The 22,631-nt window shown below is 42.1% G+C and overlaps 1 long non-coding RNA gene and 1 pseudogene across 1 annotated transcript; both read right to left on the bottom strand.

Annotated features, from left to right (window-relative positions):
* Positions 1-10,123: 10,123 nt before the first annotated feature.
* Positions 10,124-10,590, bottom strand: LOC129655014 (zinc finger HIT domain-containing protein 3-like; annotated as a pseudogene).
* Positions 10,591-19,870: 9,280 nt separating this feature from the next.
* On the bottom strand, positions 19,871-21,448 carry LOC129656109 (uncharacterized). The gene is made up of 2 exons (XR_008716197.1): positions 21,343-21,448; positions 19,871-20,051 (listed from the first exon to the last, which is right to left on the bottom strand). It is a non-coding gene; the product is annotated as an uncharacterized LOC129656109 (long non-coding RNA).
* Between the last annotated feature and the right edge of the window lie 1,183 nt (positions 21,449-22,631).

The raw sequence follows: 22,631 nt of genomic DNA, 5'->3' as shown, positions 1-22,631 counted from the left end.
CCCAAGATATCCTGAAGTGAGCTAAAGCAGTGGTGATGTAGCTGGTTACTACTGTACTTTTCAAGGTACTGTACCATAAGATTAAAAGTGTTTTCTTTATTTTTTTGTGTTTGTTTGTTTTTTATATATTACTGTGAAGAGTATTATAAACCTATTACAGTACAGTACTATATAGCTGATTGTGTTAGTTGGGTACTTAGGCTAACTTTATTGGACTTACTAACAGGCTCTTGGAAGGGAACTCATTCATGTGTAGGGGACTTCCATTCTTACCCCCCAGCCACTAGTACCACAGGCTTTCAACCTAGTGACCCAGAGCTCTGGATCTGGGATTCAAATTGTTCACTGTTTTTTCTATTATCCATGAATTAACGGACAGCAGTGTCTTGTTTGTTTTTCTAACTTACCTTCCCTTAAGGGTAGGAGAGCACACTCACGGCTTCATAGAAAGACTGTAAATGATATGTTCAAGAAAGATAGCCAGTTAGGAAGTCATTTAGTGGGTGGTGTATGACTGAAAGAGAAATGCCAGTGTTCCATTTTTGGTTAATCATACACCACTGGTCAAGGCCTCAACCTCTCCAGACCTGTTTCTCTCAAGTTCCTGACCTGGCCTCAGATTAGGTTTGTAAATGACCAAGGCAATTCAGTGTTAAGGAAATGTAGAAACAAGCCTTCTGAGTATTGATATCTGTTTTCCCCGTCCTTTATGTCCTTCCCTCATGAGTTCAACTGGAATTTTGTTTTTGTGGCCCCTAGCCAATAAGAAGTTTGACACTGATAAAACTGAGGAGAAATTCCAAGAGCAGTCCTCAGACATCTTTTAGATTTATCCCTCAGGTTTCTGGTCAGCTTAATATGGCCTTTCTATTACAAAGGCCATAGGTAAGCTTCATTATGCTTAGTTAAGTTCATTATGCTTTCTCTTCTGAAGTTCTTTTGAAATTAATATATAGTAACTATTTATACATATCTACATAAATATTACCTATGTACCTAAATAGGTTGTTGTTGTTTTTCAGTCACTAAGTCCTGTCTGACTCTTGTGATGCCATGAACTACAGCTACAGCCCACTAAGCTCCTCTGTCCATGGGATTTCCCAGGCAAGGATACTGCAGTGGTTTGCCATTTCCTTCTCCAGGGGATCTTCCAGACCCAGGGATCAAACTGCATTGCAGGCGGGTTCTTTACCGCTGAGCCACCAGGGAAGCTCACTTCAGGCGTAATAATATGTCCTGAACACCCAGGGATGCAGGGTGCTCTGCAGCCCTTATTACTATCAGATAGTATGGTGAATGTGTCAAAAAATTACTTGAATGTAGAATTCTCAGGGGAAATGTGCTTGTGCCCTAGATATCATAAGTGAAAGGAAGCTGCAGGTAGCACTGATTGTGGATAAGAAGGGAAATCTTGTTTTCTCCCAAGAAAGTGGACCATTAGGGCATAAAAATCCAGCACCTACTGTATTTATTGCCCATAATCAATCCTGTTCAATAAATGTTTCATTGAAAGTTGGACTGGATATCCTCTGAAAAAAAATAATAAGGAAGCCATAGAAGACAGAAAGGAAAGGAATGAAGTAAACATGAGAGAATGAGCTGGACTCAAAAAATAAGAAAGATATAAAAACATCTTGAAGAGCTAGGCACATGGGTCCTGGAGCAAAATAAAGTGTGGCAGAATAATAGCCAGAGTGTACTGGAAACACTACGCAAAGAAACCAGTAAGAACTGGTCCCTAAATGGAATTCTTTATGTGCCTGTAGTTTTCTAACTTATAAGTGACTGCACAAGGCTGCTAATGTGCTTCATTGCTGTAACGTTTGGGACTCCTCTGATGGGCAGCTTTGACTGGAGGACCCATCAGCCTAACATAGAGTTTCTTCAATTTGTGCTGCAGTCTAAGACCTGCCTACTCAATCATTTCTTTTTTCTCTGCATAGATGTCAGGTATGTGACTTGATAGTCACAGTTTGCAGACTCTCACACCTGCCCTTCTCCTTTCCCTTTTATCTTTGACAGATAGCTCCCCTAATAAATATCTTGCATGTTGTTATGGGTTGAATTGTGATTTCCCCAAGATCCATATGTTGAAGGATCCATATGTTGAAGGATCCATATGTTGAAACTCTAAACCCACAGTACCTCAGAATGTGACTGTATTTGGAGGTGAGTCTTTGAAAGACACAATTAAGTTAAAATGAACCTGTTAAGGTGAACCCTAACCCAGTTTGGCTGATTTCTTAAAAGCAGAGGAAATTTGGACGCGTAAGGAGACACTCGGGGTATGTGTACAGAGGAAGGGCCATGCTGCAAAAGTGGCCATCTGCAAGCCAAGGATGGAGGCCCCAAAAGAAACCAAACCTGTTGACATCTTGATCTTGGACCTCTAGCCTCCAAAAGAGTGAGAAATAAATTTCTATTGTTTAAGCCACCTAGCCCTAGCTAATGTACATGTCAAATCACACTTTGGCAACTGCCTCTTAGAGGGCCCAAACTAGCACAGGTGGTACCAGGAGAGGTCCAAGAAAACATAGAAAGTTGAGAAAGTGTGATGGCTCACTCACTACCTTGTAAACAAAGATGATGCTTTCCCGAGTAGTGTAGGGGCATGGGTGGTTACTAACACAGTTGGTGATCTAGCTGCTAAAGGTTTGATCATTAGTAACCTGGCTACCCTGGTAACTCAGATGGTAAAGAATCTGCCTGCAATGCGGGAGACCAGGATTCGATCCCTGGGTTGGGAAGATCCCCAGACAGAGGACATGGCAACCCACTCTAGTATTCTTGTCTGGAGAATCCCCATGGACAGAGGAGCTTGGTGAGCTACAGTCCATGGGGTCGCAAAGAGTTGGACACGACTGAGCGACTAAGAACAACTTGGGAAAACATCCCAGTGGAGGAGAAAGCCCTTGCAGGTACAATTTCAGGCATGTGAAATACATGGTGGTTGGGGGAGAAACATGCCTGTAAGGGCAGTGGAGTTTACTGGTTACTGCCAAGTTGTAGTGACACTCTGGAAAGGAATAAGGAGAAAGCAAGGGTTCTCTCCTGGTTAATGGTTAAGTATGAGAGACAGTGGGCCTCTTTAGTAGCTTTCAAAGAGGCTTTTATCTCCTATAGTGGAAGAGCTGACAGTTAAGCCACTGACTCAGGACTTCAAAGAGGCAACAGGTCAGGGCCCTGGTTGAGAAAACCTGAAACAAGAGATAGTGCATCTGAATGGACATCTGTAAGGATGTTAGTTCTGCAAGCCCCACATGAACTCTCAAAATTTGCAGAGGTGGTTTACCTCTTCTTACTCCCTTCATGCTGAAAGACACTGCAGAGCCACTGCCCCATAAGGCAACATAGAAGTTGTCCCTACCTCTTCTACTGGCTGCCAGGGCAGTAACTAGAGTTAAATCCTAGGGAAGCCCAGCTGAGAACATACTTGGCCTGATACAGAAGGAAAGAGATTATATACAAAGAGCTGTAAGAACTAGCTAGCATATACAGACAGAAGCCAGGAGAGTATCCTGCAGTTGAATTTTGAGGTTGCTTGATCAAAGGGGCTGGAATATAAGACTGTATAATCAGGAATTCATTGAATTAGGAGCACTTTCTGGAGGTACAGGATTTAACACCGTAGCAAAAACCCTTGGGGATGAAACAAACTGCAGGGGGGCTTTTAGGAACCTAGAGAAAGGGATGGCCAATGCTGAGTAAAGTAGAAATGTCTCAGTTACCCTGGCATGTGGTAGAAGAATGAATAAAAAGACAAGGAAGTGGGCATGCAGGAATAGATGTGAGGCCAGAGGACCCATCAGAGGATTATGTTCCACAGGAAGGCTCAGGAAACACACCATTCACTGAGGCCATCAGAAATCCTCTGGTGAGGGGCAAGAGCATCACCAAGAAGTCTGGGTTGACATAGGAACAGTCTGGGGTTGGAACAGAGCTGGGATTGATTAATAACTATGGAAATGATATCCCCCTTCCCCAAGTAATACAGGCCAGATGGTGGCACTTAATCACCAGGAGGCCACAAATATTAAAAAGATGAGCCACTTCTGACAAGATTGGCAGCCAAGGGCCTTGACAGGGAATTATGAAGATGGATATAGAGCCTAGCATCTCTAGAGGTAAAGTTAACATCTACAACCAAAAATAGGCCAAGATGGAAAAATAGGAGACTGAAGATGGTCCCCCTCACCCCCAACCCTAGCCAAAAACTCATTATCCCTTGTTCAATGTCTGGATTTGGGCCACTTTTCAGATCCAAAATCCATTGACTAAGAGATGGCAGATCCTGCAGCACTTCAGCAAGTTATACATGTAATGATTCTCCAGTCCTTCCCCAAAGAGACCTGTGGCCATTTACTATAGTGACTGTATACAATGTGGAAGAGGGATAACCAGAAAATTGACTCAAAAAATGGATATCAGTACCCTGAGACCCAAGCATTGTCATGGCCCCCTGTTAGACTGGACACTTATGAGGGCCTTGTAGTAAATGAGGTCCTTGCTAAAGTCAGTAACAGCGGGTCCATGGTGTCTGTGGGCCCACCCAATGATCATTTCTTCAGTTCCTGTGTATGTAATTGGAATTGATCTATTTGACAGTTAGGTGCAAAAGCAATTACAGTTTTGGACCCTGAATCTTAAATCTTTGTAACTAGGCTCAAACATCTTTATTAATCAAAATAGGAACCATTACAGTCAACACATTTTTGCCAACAAGAAATAAATTTATTTATCCCTGTCATGTAAAAATCTGTGCTTCAGGATTAGGCAAACCCTTGGAAAGCATTTTCTGCATCCTGCTGCTTGTGGGAGCATTTTTCCTGCAAAAAGTTGTCAGGATGCTTGAAGAAGTGGTAGTCGGTTGGCAAGAGGTCAGGTGAATATGGTGGATGAGGCAAAACTTTGTAGCCCAATTCATCCAACTTTTGAAGCATTGGTTATGTGATGTGTGGTCGGGCATTGTCATGGACCCTTTCTGTTGACCAGTGCTGGCTGCAGTTTTCAGTGCATCTCATCAGTTGGCTGAGCATGCTTCCCAGGTGTAATGGTTTTGCTGGGATTCAGAAAGCTGTAGTGGGTCAGACCAGCAGCAGACCATCAAACAATGACCATGACCCTTTTTTTTGGTACAAGTTTGGCTTTGGAAAGTGCTTTGGAGCTTCTTGGTCCAACCACTAAGCTGATCATCACCAGTTGTCATATAAAATCCACTTTTCATTGCATGTTACAATCTGAGAAATGGCTCATTGTTGTTGCACAGAATAAGAGAAGATGACACTTCAAAATGACAGTTCTTTTTGATTTGCGATCAGCTCATAAGGCACCCACTTATTGAACTTTTTCACTTTTCCAGTCTGCTTCAAATGCCTAATAACCATAGAATGGTCAGTGTTGAGTTCTTGGGCAACTTCCCATGTAGTTGTAAGAGGATCAGCTTTGATGATTCAATTGGTCATTGTCAACTTTAGATGGCAGGTCACCACACTCCTCATATTCGAGGCTCCTGTCTGCTTTGCAAAACTTTTTCAACCACCACTGCACTGTATATTAGCAGTTCCTGGGAGAAATGTGTTGTTGACCTTGCAAATTGTGCTGCTTTATGACCCATTTTGAACTTGCATAAGAAAATCGCTTGAATTTGCTTTTTTTGTCTAACATGATTTCCATAGTTTAAAATATATATAAAATACATAGCAAGTAATAATTCATTAGCAAAAAACATATAGCAAGAAATGTGTATTAAAATGATGAATAACGTAACCACATTTAAGAATATATTCCAGTATCGAATGGCAGATGTCAACAGTCCAAAACCACAATTACTTTGGCACCAACCTTGTAATTTGTTGCTGCTGTTGTTGTTTAGTCTCTAAGTCATGTCCAACTTCTTCATGAACGCATGGACAGTAGTCTGCCAGGCTCCTCTGTCCATGGAATTCTCCAAGAATACTGGAGTGGGTTATCATTTCCTCCTCAAGGGGATCTTCCTGACCCAGGGATCAAACCTGCATCTCTTGTGTCTCCTGCATGGGCAGGCAGATTCTTTACCACTAGCACCACCTGGGAAACCCAGTCCCTGTCATGTCTCCATTTAATTAGCCAGTCTGGCCCCTGCAGAAACTAACTGGATGGATCCTGAAGAATGACTGTAGACTATTGCAGGCTTTAGCAAGTAACAGCTCTAATCACACCTGCTGTGCTGGGCATAATATTGTTGCTAGAGTTCTTGCCTGGAGAATCCCAGGGACGGGGGAGCCTGGTGGGCTGCCATCTATGGGGTCGCACAGAGTCGGACATGACTGAAGCAACTTAGCAAGAGCAGATTAATAAGGCATCAAGATATGGTGTATGGCCAGTGATTTGTTGAATGAATTATTTTCCATTCTAATTAGAGAAGATATCAGAAAAGGTTCACATACATGTGGGATAAATAATAATATTTACGTACAGTTTTGCCTCAAGGATAAGTTAACTCTGTCCTCTGTCATAGTCAAAAGACATCTGGACCACCTGGACAATTCATAGAATATCACATTGACCCATTACATAGATGATATTATGCTGGGCAGACAAGTGCAAGCAAGAGGTGGCTAGTATGCTGGAGGCATTGGTAAGACCATGCTCCAGAAAGTAGAAAAATGCTGCAAAGATTCAAGGATTTGTCACTTCAGTGAAGTTTTTAAGGGTCCATCCTTACAACGTAAAAAATGTTGCATCTTGCATCCCCTGCCACAAAGAATGCTTGGTATCTCTGGTATCTTGGTAACAGGGCTTGGTATCTCTGTTCATCTTCTGGGGCATATTCCGTATCTAGGAATACTTCTCCAGCTTATATACTAGGTAACAGAAGATTTCCAGCTTTGAGACCCAGAACAGAAGGGCTCTTCAGATGGTCCGGTCTCCTATACAAGTATCTCTGTCACTATTCCAGTAGACTCTTGTATTAGAGGGGTCAAGAGTGGGAAAAGATGCAGTTTGGAGCTTGTGGTGGTTAATTTTGTGTCAACTTGACTGGGCCATTGAGTACCCAAATAATTTGGTCAAACATCTGGGTGTGTCTGAGGTGGAGTGGGGGTTTGTTTCTGGATGAGATTAACATAGGATTGGTAGAATGAGTAAAGCAGATTGCCCTGTCTAATGTGGGTGGGCCACAGCCTATCAATTTAAGACCTGAATAGAACCCAACAAAACTGAGTAAAAGGGAATTACAACTGCCCGACTGTATAGCTAGGACACTGGTCTTTTCTAGCCTTCAGACTTGGACAGAAACCTTGTCTCTTCTTGGATCTTGAGCTTGCCAACTTTCAGACTGGAACTTACACCAGAGGTGTTCTGGTTCTCAAGCCTTTGAACTCAGACTGGACATGCACATTGGCTCTCTTAGGTCATCAGCTTGCTGATTGCAAATCTTGGGACTTCTCAGCCTCTGTAATCACATGAGCCAGTTCCTTATAATAAATTTACATCTCTATCTAACTCCTATTCTGTTTCTCTGGAGGACCCTGACTAATACAGATATGAGCAGTGGAATACAGCTGTAATAAGTAACTAAAATGCAGAAGCAGCTTTGGAACTGGATAAGGGGTAAAGGCTGGAATAATTTTAAGTTACATGCTAGAAATATGGACATTAAGGGAAAATCTAGTGAGATCTCAGATGGAAATGAGGAACATGTTACTGGAACCTGAAGGACAGGTGATTCCTGTTATAAAATGGTAAAGAACTTGGCTGAATTGTGTCTTAGTGTTTTGTGGAGGTAGAATTTGAGTGATAAAACTGAATATTCAGCTGAGGAGATTTCTAAGCCAAGTACTGAAGGAAGGGCTTGGTCTCACCTTATTACTTAGAGTAAAACATGAAAGGAGAGAGGTGAATTAAAAAGCAAAGAGAAACTAGAACTTGATGACTTAGAAGACTCTCAGCCTACCCATGTTGCAAAAAATGAGAAAACGTGTTTGAATGAAAAAACCAACAGCGTTACTAGATTATTAATGAAAAGGAGTATATGGGATTACATGAGCAGAAACACTGCCAATTTGAACTGAAGAGGACAGAGATGGGAAAAAATAAAGGACGGCTGTTGGATTTATTGCATTGGACAGGACAGAATAAGAGATGGTCGTCAGGGCCGCTGCCTCAGTTTTGACAGGCAGGTGGCTTCTACCTGAAGCCTTGGGAGTGGGGCTAGACAGCAAAGCCTTGGGAGTGATGCTGCCACCCCGTAGGACCTGGACAGCAGAGCACTGAGCCAGAGAATTACTCTCAAACCTTAAGCTCTAATGGGATTTTTCTCACTAAATTCTGAACTTTCTTAGGACCCATCACTCCTTCCTTCTTTCCTGTTTCTTTTAGAATGGGAATGTCTATCCTATATGCCTGCCCCCTCCCCCACATTGTATTTTGGAAGCACATAACTTGTCTGATTTTACAGATTCACAGCTGGAGAGGAGTTTTGCCACAGGATGAATCATACCTTGAGTTTCACTATATCTGATTTAGATAATATTTAGAGGAGGCTTTTCGGTTGATGCTAGAATGAGTTAAGACTTTGGGGGCTGTTGGGATGGAGTGAATGTGTTTTGCATGCAAGAATGACATGAATTTTAGGGGGCCAGGGGTGGAATGTTATGGACTGAATTTGTTCCCATCCCCATTCATATGTTGAAGCCTTAACTCCCAACGTGATGGTGAAGAAGAGACACCAGATAGCTCTCCCTGGCTGCCCCCACCCCCCATGAGGGCAGAGTGAGAATGAGAAGGTGACTGTCTCCAAAGCAGGAAGAGGGAATCACATCAGAACCTGAAGATGCTGGCACCATGATCTCAGACTTCCAGCCTCCAAAACTGTCAAAAAACAAATTTCTGCTGTTTAAACCACCCAGTCTAGGGTATTCCATTATAACAGCCCAAACTGAATTAAGACAGAACTTAGGTAAGCCTCAGTGGAAAAATCAAAGTGTAGTCCCTGGGACTTGAGCGGGGCCATTCTATCTGTAGCAGAAAATTACCTAAGTTTTAAGAAACAGCTCCTAGTGTGATACTGCACCTTGGTAGAAACCAAACACTTAACCATGGGACTCCAAGTGACCCTGTGCCCAGAACTGCCCGTTATGGTCTGGGTTCTTTTGGTGTTCAGATGGACCCAGTAGCATTTATTATAAGATGGAAATAGTACATCTGAAATGGAGCTCAAGCACAATTGAGATACTTGTAAGCTGCAGGACCAAGTAATCCAGACTCCCATGTCACCCACCATAGCTGCACCAACAGCTGATCGGCTGAAGGAGGAGGGATAAAGGCTAAATTTGGTTTAATGGATGAGTCAGCTTAGTATGGGGGTGTAAACCAAAATTAGATAGTGGCTCCTTTATAGCCACATACTTGATAGGCTTTGAAAAATAGAGAAGAGGAAAAATCTTCCTAATGGGTAGAGTTAAAGCATTGTCCCTGGTCATTTGGTTTGTATATTAGGAGAAGCAGACTGAAGTAAATATATAGAGATGCTTGGGCATATGTCAGTGGCCTGGCTCGCTGGTGGGGGGCTGGGAAGAAAAAGGCCTGAAAAATCAAAGACAAGAATGTCTAGGGTAGAGTCTTGTGGGTGGATATACAGGAGAGGGCATGAATTGTGAAGACTTTTGTAACACATTTTGCACTTGCCAGGGAAAAGGTACTAAACAATGAAGTAGAATAACTCATCCAATTGTCATTACCAACCTTAATCATTGGCTACCTTGGAACCAGTCTGATGGGAACTATTGTGGGTTATATTGTATCCTCCCCCCCATTTTTTTTTTTTTTTGAACCATCACACCATAATTTTATTTAGAAACACTTAGCAAGTTTTTACTCAAATGGGTGTGGAAACTCAGTGAATATTTGTCTTAATTATACCAAAAATAAAACACTTAAAAACAACCATTTGAACGTCAAGTTCTCTCTCCACATGGGTCTGCCACCCTGAGTACCTCCACCTGCCTGTGCCCCAGCCTGCAGTGCTGGAGAGGGGGCGGGGGCGGCCCACCTGACCTCGGCCGCTGAGTCCTGGAAGCGCCGCCCTGGGCAGGGCCCACACATGATGGCCTCCCAGGAGGAGCAGACAGCACAGTCATCCACCTTAAGAATCCTTGTTCTAAGACGGCTCCATGATACTCAAGCAGCAGTCCTCAAACTCCACAAACAAGGGTTCCTGCATGCAGGCCCGCATAAGCTTGGCCTTGTCGTCCGCCTGATTGAGGCCAACCATCAACTGTCTGAGGTGCGGCTTGAGCAGTAAGCTCCTCAGCGCTGCAGACTCCCCTAAATTCTTTAAATTCTGCAAAGACACTCTATCCTCTTCCTCATCACTATTGAGAAAATCAGCCACAGAGTCATCATCATCATCTTCATTTTCCACAGACTTTTTAGTTTTTGCAGTAAGAGCTGGTCTTATTTTTTTCTCAACAAGACCAGTTGCAGGCTTGCACTGCTCTTTGTGCTTCCAGAAGCAGGGCAAGGAGCAGTAGGGCACAAAGCCGGCGGGGCAGCCGTATTTGGGCTTCTCCAAATAACGCAGACGGCGGTACCACAGCTGAGCAACGCCATGGTTTCTTCTGGGACACGCTCCGCGCCTGCCTCCTCCCTCCAATTTATACGTTAAGTTCTAATCCCCCATACCTCAAAATGTGACATCTGGAAATAGGGTTCTTACAGATGTAATTAGTTAAAATGACATCATAACTGCAGTAGGATGGGCCCTAATTCAATGTGACTAGTATCCTTATAAGGAGAAGGCAATGGCACCCCACTCCAGTACTCTTGCCTGGAAAATCCCATGGACGGAGGAGACTGGTGGGCTGCAGTCCATGGGGTCTCTAAGAGTCAGACACAACTGAGTCACTTCATTTTCACTTTTCACCTTCATGCATTGGAGAAGGAAATGGCAACCCACTCCAGTGTTCTTGCCTGGAGAATCCCAGGGATGGGGGAGCCTGGTGGGCTGCCGTCTAAGGGGTCACACAGAGTTGGACACGACTGAAGTGATTTAGCAGCAGCAGCATCAGTATCCTTATAAGCAGAAGGCCATATGAAGACAGACACAGAGAGGAAATGCCACATGAAGATAAAAAGAGATGAGGGTGATGCAGTAGAAACCAAGGAATGCCAAAGATTGCCAGCAAACCACTAGAAGCTAGGGAAGAGAACATGGAACAGGTTTTCCCTCACAACTCTTAGAAGGACTCAAGCCTTCTGACACCTTGATCTCAGACTTGTAGCCTCCAGAATGTGAGACAATATATTTCTATTGTTTAGGACTTCCTTGGTGGTACAGTGGGTAAGAATCCACCTGTCAATGCAGGGAACACGGATTTAATCCCTGATCCAGGAAGAGTCCACGTGCCCTGGAGCAACTAAGCGCATGCACTACAACTGCTGAAGACCCAGTGCAGCCAAAAATAAATAAATGAATAGATAATTTTAAAAATTGTTTAAAAATACATTTCTGTTGTTTAAATCTCTTTGGTAACACGGCCCTAAGAAGCTAATGCAGGCACACAAATGGTGTGCCCACGTAGAGACAGAAGCTAGCTCCTGAAGTGGGTTGCCATTTCTTTCTCCAGGGGATCTTCCCCACCCAGGTATTGAACCTGGGTCACCCACATTACAGGCAGACTCTTTACCAAGTGAGCCACCATGGAAGACAGAAGCTAGCTGTGGGCCCATGAAGCTTGGACTCCAAGTTTTTAAGGCCAGTCTAACTGCTGATGCCTAAATGCCCAACATATCAGCAATAGAGACCAATACTGAGCACCCAGTTTGGATCTGTTACTCAGGGAGACACTTAGCTATTTGGTGACAAGTTGACTACATTGGGTTCCTTCCATTCTGGAGGGGCCAGTAGTTCATTTTCATGATAACTGTATTGGGGTTTGTGGAATGTCCAATCCACAGGCACAGAATCCTGCATAATGTAGCATCCAAACAGGGCAACTGTTTCATGGTAAAAAAAAGTTCAAGAGTGGACCTATGACCTCATCAGTACCACACCAATCAGAACAAACTGACCTGATAAAGAGTTAGAATGACATTTCTAAAGGTTCAAGTGAAATACCAGTCACTGGCAACTCTGAAAAAGCAAGATGCCATCATCTAGGATATGTTATACACATTAAATCCTGGCCTTTATGAACCTGGTAGGAAAAATACATGGGCCCACTAACCAAAGAGTGGATGCAGAAATAGCTCCGCTTACCTTTACTACCAGTGACCCACTAGAGGATTTTTTGTTTCCTATACCCACAAATCTGGAATATGTAGGGTTGGAGGTACTGGTCCCCAAAGGGATTACACTCCTGTCAAGGGTCATAACAAAGGTTCTGTTGAACTATGAGCTATGACTGCACCAGGGCACTTTGAATTCATTATTCAAGGGACCAGTAGATGAAAAGAGAAGTCACCATCATGACAGGTAAAACTGACCCTGATCAGTAGAAGGTATCACTGCTTTTTACAGATTCCATGTGATCCACTTGGGCATCTCCTGATGCTCCCTTGCCTCACTGTAACTGTGAACACATGCAGCAACTCTGGCCTCAGAAGGATGTGGTTACTAGGAGCTCAGTCTCCACAGAAATAGAAGTTTGAACCACACCACCACATAAGCCACCAAGACCTGCTAAGTTGGTAACTGAAGGTGAGAAGAATTTAGAATAGGTAGTGGAAAAGGGAGAGAATGAGTATCAATCATGGCCTCCAGACCAGTTTCTGTAGTTCATTCCACTAACCATCTTCCAAGTTTCTCTTCAGAAAGAGAGGTCCATGGAAGAGCTTTCCCCCAAACCAGCAAGAAGTAGATCTGTGGGAAAAGGAGTGGATTGTGGTGTTTCTGAAAATGGGCCACTGGATTTCCTGCTGTGGTACACAGTTAATTGATGACCTCAGATATTGATGTAGATCCGCCAGTGTGTTCACAACTGAGGCCACACTTCCCACAACCTCCTCCTAGCTAATGACTGAGCATGGTGGAGTAATAATGCAAGCCCACTCCTTCCAGACTTGAGACTTCTCCAGTAGGCCACTTTAGCTAGAGAACTACTGTCAGAATTTAGAGCACGGATGGAAATTTAGAAAAAGGCAATTTATGCAAAGACAGTTTAAAAAGGAAATAAAGATAAAATCAGAAATAGAAAGCAAAAAAAAACAAGAGAAAATCAACAAGGCAAAACTTACTAATCTTCAAAAAGACTAAAAAAGTTAATCAACTCTAGAAAGACTAATCAAAGAAGAATTTAAGACAATACATTACCAATATCAACAATAAAAAAGGGGCATTACCACAGGTCCTATAGACATTAAAAATGTAAGAAAATACAACTTTATACCAATAAATTTGGCAATTCATATGAAGTGGAAATTTGTATTGAAAAATAAAACTTATAAAACTGAAACAATAATGAAGAGAAAATTCTATATTTTCTATTTTAAGGGAATTGAATTCATAATTCAAAACCTTTCTACAAAAAATATGCCAGATGGCTTCTCTGGTGAATTCTTTCCAACATGTCTATTTCTTTCAGAAAGGCATAAAAGGCATATTCACACTTTCTTATGCTTATATATCACACACTCTATTTGTGGATTAACTTCCCCCTGCTCCATGCCTCATTCATTTAGCACCTTCTATGCATTATGTTAAGAGTTGTAGATAAGAAGATGAATAAAGTTTTTGGCAGAGGGAGCTTTCAGGTTGGTGGAAGAAGCAGACATATAATGTGAATGCAGTGAAATAAGTGCTAATGAAGATTTTTATAAAGTACTATGAAAGATGGGTATGAATCCAGGGAAGGAAATGCTTTACAGGCATGAGAAGTGAAACAATATGCCATGTGCTGTGAGCATAAAAATAGCTTAAAAATAGGGGATATTCTTTCTCAATCTTCCTTACTGGATCTACTCCCCTTATTTCCTCTAATTTTTGATACCTGTGGCTATTCCCTGGCTTCTGCTTTTCATTCGTCCCAATTTCTTTCAGTCTCACATCTGCCCCTTTCATATATAGTTTAATCATTCCAAAATCTGTATCTCTAGCCTTTACCTCTCTCTTGAGCTCCAGGCCTATATATTCAAATATCCAGAGAACTCACCTACTTGAGAACTTTACTTCTTCACCTATGCTCCTCTTTCTCCTGCATCACCAGTCTTTCCTCTCTTCTTGAAGAAACCCTCCTCAGACGGCATATGTCTCTTCAGCTACTGCACTACTTTTCTGCTCCTCTTGATGTAGAGAATCCTCTCACTTTCTTTTTATCTACTGTATATTAACCTTTTATGATACTTAAAACCTTTTATCCCTGTTACTTCTCTGAGACTTCTCTTATCAAGGTCACCAATAACCTTCATGTTGCCAAATCCAATTCTCAAACTACTTGACCTAATAGAAGCATTTAAGCAGTTGATTATTTCCTCTTTCTTGAAAGACTACCTTTACCTGGCTTCTATTCTTTACTGATTTTCTTCTCACCTGACTGGACACTCCTTCTTGGTCTCTTTTTTAGATCTTCCTTCTTTTCTCAACCTTTAAGCCCTAGAGTATTCTATTGTTCCATCCTTGGACTTCTTCTCAGCTTTTGCTTATACTCATTTTAACCAATTCTATCATCTTAAATATCATTTATATGCCAATGTATCCAAAACTATATATCTTAATCATATCTCCAATAGCTACTCTACTTGGGAGTCTAATAGTATTCCAAACTAAACATGTCTAAAAATCAAATTCTTGACTTCCTGTCTATCAATCTTTTCCATCTCAGTAAATGGCTCAGTGATTCAGCCTGTTGTTCATGTCAGAAACATTGGGGTCACTGTTGACTCCTTTCTTTTCCTGCTAACCTCATTTAATCCATCAACACATTACATCAGCTCTGCCTTCAAAATATAAACCAAACTGATTAGTTATCACCAACTTGATCACTATTTTTCTAGTCCAAACTGCCATCATCTCTCACCCAGATCCCTTCCTTCTAACTGGCTACCCAGCTTCCACACTTGTCCCACTGTAGTCTTCTGGGTGTGATTTTTTTTACAGTATAAGTTAGGATATGCCACTCCCTATTCCAAAACCCTCCAGTGATTCACATCACACTTAAAACCCAAGGTTTTTCCATGATCTACGTGCTTCTTGCTATATTCTGACCTTATCTTCTTCGATTCTCCCCTTCCTTTTTTTTTTGTACTTCAATCACACTAGTTTCATTGTTTTTCCTCAGACATATGACAAGAACATTCTCATCTCTGGACCTTTGTACTTGCTGTTCACTTTACCTAAAATACTCTTTCCCCAGATATTCACATGTCTCATTTCTCTGTTCAGGTGTCACCCCCTCACAGGGACCACTTCATCTAAAATAACTCTCCTTCATTTGCTGGGATTTTACTCTGCTCTATTTTCTTTCATAGCTTGTAGCATGACAAGGATTGTGTCATGTATGTGTTTGTTTATTGGATATATTATCTGCCTTCTACAGTAGAATGCAAACTCCATAAAGGCAAGAATTCATGTTTTGTTCAGTCCTCAAGTCCTATCAAATTCTCCCCCTTAAAATATCTTCTGCCCATCTCCTTTTCCATTTTCACTACCTTTGCCTTAATTCAGTTGCCATCCCCACTTGCCAAGACTGTCATAGCATTCTCCTACTTGACTTCCTGCCTTCACCTTCTTCTATTGAGGCCCTTCTCTCTCATCACTACCAATTTGATAGCACTGTAGTTGATATGTATTCATATTCTTCCTACATAGACTCCTTTATAGAGGACACCCTCTTTGCGTACTGGATAAAACCATCAACACAGCATCCAAGTCATCTCCCACAACCCCCTTGCCTTTACTCTCCAACAACGCCAAACTGCTTATATCACCTCGAGTCCTTGCCTTGTCCTTGGGGACGTATGGTTCTTCTACTTAAATGTCCTTTCCTGACTTTTAGAGATAGATAAATATTTCTTCCTTTGGCCATACTTCTGTTGCATTTATATACTGCAGTGGAATTTTTGTTTATTTAATTATTTTGCTTACATGTAGGTCTCTTATTGGACTTCCCTGGTAGCTCAGCTGGTAAAGAATCCACCTGCAATGCAGAAGACTCTGGTTCAATTCCTGGGTCAGGAAGATCCCCTGAGGAAGGGATAGGCTATGCACTCCAGTATTCTTAGGCTACCCTGGTGGCTTAGATGGTAAAGAATCAGCCTGCAATGCGGGAGACCTGGGTTCGATCCCTGGTTTGGGATGATCCCTTGGAAGAGGGGATGGCAACCCATTCCAGTATTCTTGCCTGGAGAATCCCCATGGACAGAGGAGCCTGGCAGGCTACAGTCCATGGAGTCACAAAGAGTTGGACATGACTGAGCAACTAAGCACAGCACAGCACAAGTCTCTTATTAAACCATGAGCTCTTAAGGAAAGAGAGTTGTATTTTATTTTGTTGTGTCTTCTGTCACATTCTAAGGGGTAGATGGAGATGGGAGAAGGGTGTTGAGAATGTTCAAAGTAGATGGGACTGTATGTATAAACTCTGAGGCATGAGGGAGCTTGGTATCCTCAGAAAAGAGCAAGGCCTGTGTGACAGGCCCAGTGAACAAAGGGGAGAGTGGCAGGAGGCAAGCCAGAAAGACTGAGGGAACCAGATCATGCAAGGCCCTTGTTGAACATGCAAAAGATCTTGAACAACATCCTCCGAGAAAACAGAAAGCCTCTAAAATATTTTAAGGAGGAGAATAAAGATAAAATGTGTACATAAAACCCCAACAACGTACATACATGTTCTCTATGTATAGAATGGGTTGAAAGAATACAAGAACAAATAGAGGCCTGATGGACACTCCTACAATCATCCAGGCTAAAAGGGATGATACATTGGCTTGGGTTGGCAGCACTGGGGATGTTGAGGAGTAAACAGATTCAGGATATATCTTGGAGGTAAAATGAATAGGACTTGATAGAATAAATGAAGGGATGAGAAAGGTAGATTGCACACTTGAATGGCTGATGGTATCATTTGCTGAAATGTAGCAGATTTGCCAAAGGAAGTTCAAAGAAGCAATATATAAATTTTGAGAAGTTGAGTTTGAGATGCCTGAGTGTGAGTCATGTAAGGGATAGGCTAAACAGGCAACTGAATATGGAGGTATGAATTTCAGAAGAGAAGCCTGAACTGGAAGAGTAACTAGGAGTCATGAGTACACAGACTGTGTCTAAAGCCATAAGAATTAAAGAGGATTGTGGATGACATGGAGTTAAGAAGAAATTCATTGGATTGGAGATAAGAGAGGCCACATGGACTTTATAATTGCCCAGGAAAGGAACAGGAAAGCCATGAGTCAGGTGAGGAAAATGGCCAAGCATCTGGCAGATCATTGCATTCAGAAGGGATAAAAGATGAATGGATGGATGACATGGACCTCAAAAAGACAGATTTGACAAGAAGATGAGAGAATAGTGAGAAACATCCTAAATTTCCCGTTAATTATATTCTCTGTTTCAGGTAACAAGGATCTTCAAGATTGTCTTTGGACTTTGCAGGTTAACTAGGGATGAAGAACTCCCACCTGTACTATTCCAGACTAAGCCTATCTCCTGGGGCTTCATCAAGGCAGAGAAACTGCTAGAATAAGGAGGCCCAACCAGTAAGAAACTGACATGGAATAAGAATGGGAACCAAGAAGCTATACTAAGGGTTCAGGTGAGAAGTGGTGAGGGATTGAATTCATGCAGAGGCAGGGGGGACAGCAAGGAGGGGAACCTGAACAAACATCTCTAACACAGCTGAAGATTGAGTCCAACCATGTGGCTAATGACCCAATGCATCAGGCCTCCCTAATGAAATCCCAATAATGTTTCTGGATGCTGAGGCTCAGAGGAATTCCTGGTTGGTAAATACAGGTGTGCTGGGAAGGTGACACGTCTTGGCTCCCCAGGCAGAAGATATGGAAGCTTCGTGTTCATAACCCTCCCAGGTCTCACCCTGCCCTTCATTTGGCTGGCCCTGGTTGTATCCTTTAAATAAAATAAATTGCTAAGTGCAGTGCATTCCTGCACTTAATTCTTCAAGAGATGGGAATTCTTCAAGAGATGGGAATACCAGACCACCTGACCTGCCCCCTTAGAAATCTGTATGCAGGTCAAGAAGCAACAGTTAGAACTGGACGTGGAACAACAGATGGTTCCAAATCGGAAAAGGAGTACGTCAAGGCTGTATATTGTCACCTTGCTTATTTAACTTTTATTCAGAGTACATCATGAGAAACACTGGGCTGGAGGAAGCACAAGCTGGAATCAAGATTTCCAGGAGAAATATCAATAACCTCAGATATGCAGATGACATCACCCTTAAGGCAGAAAATGAAGAGGAACTAAAGAGCCTCTTGACGAAAGTGAAAAAAGAGAGTAAAAAAGCTGGCTTAAAACTCACCATTCAAAAACCAAAGATCATGGCATCCCGTCCCATCACTTCATGGCAAATAGATAGGGAAACAATGAAAACAGTGAGAGACTATATTTCGGGAATCCAAAATCACTGCAGATGGTGATTGCAACCATGAAATTAAAAGATGCTTGCTCCTTGAAAGAAAAGCTATGTCCAACCTAGACAGCATATTCAAAAGCAGAAACATTACTTTGCCAACAAAGGTCTGTCTAGTCAAAGCTATGGTTTTTCCAGTAATCATGTATGGATGTGACAGTTGAACTATAAAGAAAGCTGAGCGCTGAAGAATTGATGCGTTTGAACTGTGGTGTTGGAGAAGACTCTCCAGGGTCCCTTGGACAGCAAGGAGATCCAACCAGTCTATCCTAAAGGAAATCAGTCCTGAATATTCATCAGAAGGACTGATGAAACTCCAATACTTTGGCCACCTGATGGGAAGAACTGACTCATTTGAAAAGACCCTGATGTTGGGAAAGATTGAAGGTGGGAGGAAAAGGGAACAATAGAGTATGAGATGGTTGGATGGCATCACGGACTCAATGGACATGAGTTTGAGTAAACTCCAGGAGCTGGTGAAGGACAGGGAAGCCTGGCATGCTGCAGTCTACGGGATCGCAAAGAGTCAGGCACAACTGAACTGACTAAACTGTGCATTCCTGAGTCATTAAGTTCTGTGAGTTATTCTTGAGACTTACTGAACCTGAGGGGATCATAGGAATCCCTGAATTTTTGCCAGTTGGTCGGAAGTGTGGGTGACCTGGGGACCCTCAGAGTGTGGCTGGCATCTGATGTAAGGGCAGTCTTGCTGAGAACTGTGCCCTTAAATTTGTGTAGTCTTGCACCAACTGCAGGTGGTTAGCATCAGAATTGTATTCAGCTGGGGTTTGTGTTAGACCAACAAGTAACAAACAGAATCCTACTCACGCTGACTTTGAAAAGTAAAGGGAATTTATTAGTGCACATTACCAAAATGTCCACAAGTATATGGCTTCAGGTGTGGCTTGATCCAACAACTAAAAAAATGTGACCAGGACCTGGTTTTTCTCTTCCAGTTTTTCTTGAGACTGGCTTCATCCTCAGCAAGCTCTCCCTTCCTGGTTCAGGATAGCTGCCTGAATCTAGGTGTATATGGATTTGTATGCAATTAAGAGAGGGATTCTTATTCATTCAAATAGATGTTTAAGAATTGAGTGTAATTGGCCTAAACTGGGTTATATTCCCATCCTTGAATGAATTATTATGACCAGAAACATTGCCATAGGTCAATCAGAACCTACTTCTAAAACCAGAAGTATCATTTATTTTACTTAAACCATGTGGCCATAAATGGTGTGCCTTAAGCAAAATCTGGGTACCACTGTTGGAAAAATGGGGAAATGAATATGTTGGAAGCAATCACAGGATAGTGTTCAATTGATATTTATTTAATTGACTCCTCATTTTGAGAATTAGCTGCATTCTGCAAAGCAGTCCCAGATTCCTTTAGCTCTTAAATTCTACACTTAACGGTTATTGTCTGTACTCCAGGTGGCTTAAATATCCTGTGAGGTTCTCTTTGCAACCTAATGATTTGCTGGTGCAATCCTGGAAGAGAGAAATACCCCTTGTTAGATTATGGTACAACTCATCTTCTAGAGATAATTTATGTGACAACTCAATTATTCAGAGAATAAAACCCTAAGAGGTGCCCACACTTAAAGAGCTTACCGAAGAAGATGATTCTGCAGAAGAATATCTCTATGCCCTCAGCTCTGAAAAACCACCTGGAGCTACCAAAGTAGAGGGCACGAAGTTTATATACCTGCGTTCATGGACTTCATTTATGGGAAATGTTCGATTCTCACTGAGAGCCAACTGGCCTTGATTCTAGGTGCAGTTCTAACAGATTTGTTATGTGGATATAGCGATCACCTTTTGCTTTTGCTTCTTCACTATTATTATTTTTTTAGACAAGTTTATTGAGCCGAGAAGGGCGTCCCAGGTGGCTCAGTGGTAAAGAATCACCTGCCAATACCGGAAACGTGGGTTCTATCCCTGGGGTCCGGAAGATCCCCTGGAGAAGGAAATGACAACCCACTCCAGTATTCTTGCCTGGGAAATCCCATTGACAGAGGAGACTGGTGGGCTACAGTCTATGGGGTCTCAAAGAATCAGACACAACTCAGCAACTAAACAACAACAATGTGAATTAGCAGCAGTTTCACTAATTTTCAAAAAAATGTTATGAATTCTGAACACGTGATGAAATAAAATCCAATATTTTGGTACTTGGTGTGGACTTTTCACTTTCATGCATTGGAGAAGAAAATGGCAACCCACTCCAGTGTTCTTGCCTGGAGAATCCCAGGGATGGGGAAGCCTGGTGGGCTGCCGTCTATGGGGTCTCACAGAGTCGGACATGACTGAAGCGACTTAGCAGCAGCAGCAGCAGAATTTACAAAGTTTAAAAAATATTAATGTAACTGCTGCTGCTGCTGCTGCTAAGTCGCTTCAGTTATGTCCGACTCTGTGAGACCCCATAGACGGCATCCCACCAGGCACCCCCGTCCCTGGGATTCTCCAGGCAAGAACACTGGAGTGTGTTGCCATTTCCCTCTCCAATGCATGAAAGTGAAAAGTGAAAGTGAAGTTGCTCAGTCGTGTCCGACTCTTAGCGACCCCATGGACTGCAGCCTACCCGGCTCCTCTGTCCATGGGATTTTCCAGGCAAGAGTACTGGAGTAGGGTGCCATTGCCTTCTCCGATTAATGTAACTAAGTATTATTTAATATATTTTTTAAATGACAAAATACCCTTCTAGCCACTACTGGCTCTGCTGCTTTTTGCAGCTTTACTGCTCTTCCATCTATACCCCCCCACACATCCACACACATACATCATCTCTGTTGTAGCTGGTCTGGAAGAGCTTCTAAACTTTCCTGCTCAATTTAGCAACCCATAGAGTTTTCAGGGCTACTTCCTCTGATTGAAAAGGATTTCTCTCCTGTGAGCTCTAGCTGAATCTGACTTTTCTTCATCTCCTGTGGGGAGATTTCCTACTTCAGAGGCTCCTCCTATCTAATCCTCACTAAGTATTTTGGCTGAGAGAGCATAGTGGAGGATGAAGAAGTTAGCAGAGGTAGGGAGTTACTGGAACTGGGTGGTAAGGAGGGGATGGGAGAGTTTATGGTGGTAGTGATGAGGAGGGGGTTAGAGCAGAAGGAAAGAGGGTTTGAAGAGGACCTAAAGAGAGTAAATAAAGTTGTCAACAAATGTCTAGGATAATGGTATTACACCAACAAAAATACTTGAATTTCAGTGCTTAAAAATAGCACAGTGTATGGGAACACTGAAATATATAAAACAGTAATGCAGTCGTGACTCCCTCTTCTCTGACCTTCAGAGTAGCCTCTAAATCTTGGTAATCCAATTGCAGAGACATGCCATTCCACCTGGAGATTCAACTTTCTGAAATATTCTTGGCACAAACCTTGGAAGGCTCTGGTTCTGTTTTAAGAAGGAAAGCCGTGTACTTACATAATTTATACACATTGCTGCCAGATTAATATTCCTGAAGCACAGCTCTTATCAGGTAGTCACTAATATTTACTGAATATTTGCTATGTGGCAGGCACCACGCTCTCTCTATATTATCTTATTTAGTCTTCATAACAACCCCTCAAAGTAGGTAACATCATTAACCCCATTCTGTAGATAGGAAAATGGAAGCTTAGGAAAAATAAGTCTCTTGGAAAGGAAATATAGCTACTAAATGGCAGAACTAGGTTTGGAACTCAGATCTCTCTCACTTGACTTTGGTCCTTAACCACTATTCTTTATCACCTCTTCTGTTCAGAATCTGAGTGAGCAGTCAGTAAAGTCTAAGGGCTTATCACTTAAGACCCTTACTTTCAACTGCCATTCCAATTTTATTTCCTACTATGCCCCTTCATACATCTGATTTTCAGGGCAAATAAAAGCATTTGCTGAACACCAATATCCCTCAGCAATTCACACTTCCATGCCTTTGTTTATGTAAGAATGTTTTCAATGTGTCACTGGTTCCAGAAAAAAATAGAAATATTTAAATCATTGTTTCACACAATAATTGTCATGGTTTTTATTTTTATATATATAAAAATTGATTTTTACATGTATACAAATATATACACACATGTATATTTC

This window comes from Bubalus kerabau, chromosome 6 (genome assembly GCF_029407905.1).
Source record: "Bubalus kerabau isolate K-KA32 ecotype Philippines breed swamp buffalo chromosome 6, PCC_UOA_SB_1v2, whole genome shotgun sequence".
In the NCBI taxonomy this organism is placed as follows: Eukaryota; Metazoa; Chordata; class Mammalia; order Artiodactyla; family Bovidae; genus Bubalus; species Bubalus kerabau.
The sequence above is the reverse complement of the archived record's forward strand: the minus strand, read 5'-3'. Positions and strand labels throughout refer to the sequence as shown.